The following is a 2,492-nucleotide window of genomic DNA, read 5'->3' on the forward strand; positions in this document are numbered from 1 at the left end:
TTTTTAATCAGTGTTCTTGTTGACAGACTCTTAATCAAAGCGGGTCGACGTGTTCGTTCAGTGGTTTAAGTCGTTGAACTCTGAGGTTTGTTCAGGACGAGTTCCTCTGAAGCTCCACAGCTGTGACTGAACGTCGTCTTCTGGACGATGCAGCATCCTCAGGTTCAGCTGCTCTCACCTGATCAACCTGTAGCCGGGTCTTAAAAGGCTTTATTAGGCGAGCGAAGGCCTCGTGCCTGGATTCAACACACACACACACACACACACACACACACACACACACACACACACCCAGTGGCAGCGCCGGTGAAAGCCAAACCGCAGAGCTGCCGGTGTGTGTTTGTGTGTTCGCTTTATTATCTGGGCGTGTTTGTGTGTTTGCTGCCGGAGGGTAAATAACGTCTGATTTGTACTGTGACTCTGCAGCCTTCAGTTCAGTTTCCCCTCAATGTCACACACTGTATAGGTGTGTGTGTGTGTGTGTGTGTGTGTGTGTGTGTGTGTTCAGGGTTTCATGTCAGGTTATAATCCTGTCAGCCTCAGAAACCTGAACTGACACGAACAAGAGAGCGAGCGAGGGATGAATGACAGACTCTCTCTCCCTCACTCTCTCTCTCTTTGTCTGGGGTTGCCATGGCAACAGGCCGGAGTCGGTTGCCATGGCTGTCGGTTAGAAAACTGCTGCCTCGGTGTCTCTGAGCAAAAGAGGTTTAAGGAGGTGAGAAGCAGAAGAAGAACAAACAAAAACATCAAACGTGAGACTCGGAGAAAATCAATTAAGAAAATCAACAGAAGAAATCAAAGACGAACCGAAAACCAACAGCGGCGTTCAAGTCGAGACAAAAAGCAGCAGAAATATTCACGTGAGACTCGAAAATAAGCAGCAATATAAAAATAACGACTAAAAATCTGCAGAAATATGAAAATCATTTCCCAAACCAGCAGCAGCTTCAGACTGAAACCTTGGAACTGACGTTTCTGATAATATGTCAAAGTAAAGACGCCTCAATACGAGACTCTTTAAAAAGTCAAAGAGAAAACCTGAAAACCAATAAAATGTCAAAGTCAAGACTTAAAACAGAAAGACAACATCCAATAAAAGATTCAAAACCAGATAAAAATCCAACTAGAAACTGAAAAACCAACAGAAACATCAAACTAAGGCTCTGAAAAGCAACTCATGTGCTGGCATTGGGGCTCAAAACAGACAAAACATGTCACAGAAGTGACACAAAACCAGATAAATATTGAATCAAACAAAGGAAAAGAAACCAGAAATGTCAAACTAAAGACAAACATCAAACTACGACTACGAAAAAATACCAAAAATCCAACAGCATGAGACTCAAAATCCAACTAAAGAGAAATATCAAACTAAGACGCTTAAAAACTCCAAATAAGACGTGAAAACCAACATATGTATTGAAATTAGGGCTCAAACACACAAGAAACATCAAATAAAAGATTAAAAACCAGATAAAATCCAACTATGAAGCAAGAAAACCAACAGAAATGTCAAACTAAAGACAAACATCAAACTACGACTACAAAAAATAAAAAAAATCCAACAAGATGAGACTCAAAATGGGACAAACATCCAACTAAACAGTTAATAACAAAGACAAATATCAAACTAAGACTCTTAAAAACTCCAAATAAGACGTGAAAACCAACAGAAACAGATACGATGAGATGACATTTGAAGAAAACTAAAACTACACTCGAGGTCGTCGATTGGTTCCAAACACAGAAACATAAAATCGAGACAGATTTCAAACTGAAAGCTGCTCGTGTTTCAGATGAACCTGGAGCCTCTCGGACGACAGAAACATGGAACCAAAGGGAAGCAACGGTTTGGCTGCTTTCATGATTAAACGTTGTGAGACAGAATGAAGCCACTCATCATCTCCTGGACTCTGTTGGGACCAAACTGGATTATCAGAGCAGCGCCGCCGTCAAGAAACGAACGAAGCGCTTCGCCGAACTCAGCAGCAGCTGGAAGCTCCGATCCAGTGATGAACGGACGATTAGTTCACGTCCAGCAGCTTCGGCAGCAGTCAGGAAGCAAGAAAGATGAGCAGGAAGGACACAAAACGACCACAAAGCAACATGAAATGTCCACCACGAGATGCAAAAAGACACAAAATGATCACAAAGGGTTGACACGACAGCCAAAAAGCAGAAACAAAACCAGACAAAGTGACCACAAAAGAGCACAAAGTAATCGAGAAACCCACAAAACGAGCACAAAGACGGACAAAATTATCAAAAAAAGATGCAAAATGACCACAAGAAGACACAAAACAGCCACAAAAACACACAAAATGGCAACAAAGAGACGGAAAACAATCACAAAAACATGCAAAGTGACCACAAAGGGACTCATATCTACCACAGACACACAAACAAAGACACAAACTGATCAGAACAACGTGCAAAATAATCAGAAAAAATGTGCAAAATGACGACAAAGTCCAGAAAATGAGCACAAA

The sequence above is a fragment of the Stegastes partitus genome, unplaced genomic scaffold (assembly GCF_000690725.1).
Source record: "Stegastes partitus isolate 25-593 unplaced genomic scaffold, Stegastes_partitus-1.0.2 Scaffold1592, whole genome shotgun sequence".
Taxonomy (NCBI): Eukaryota; Metazoa; Chordata; class Actinopteri; family Pomacentridae; genus Stegastes; species Stegastes partitus.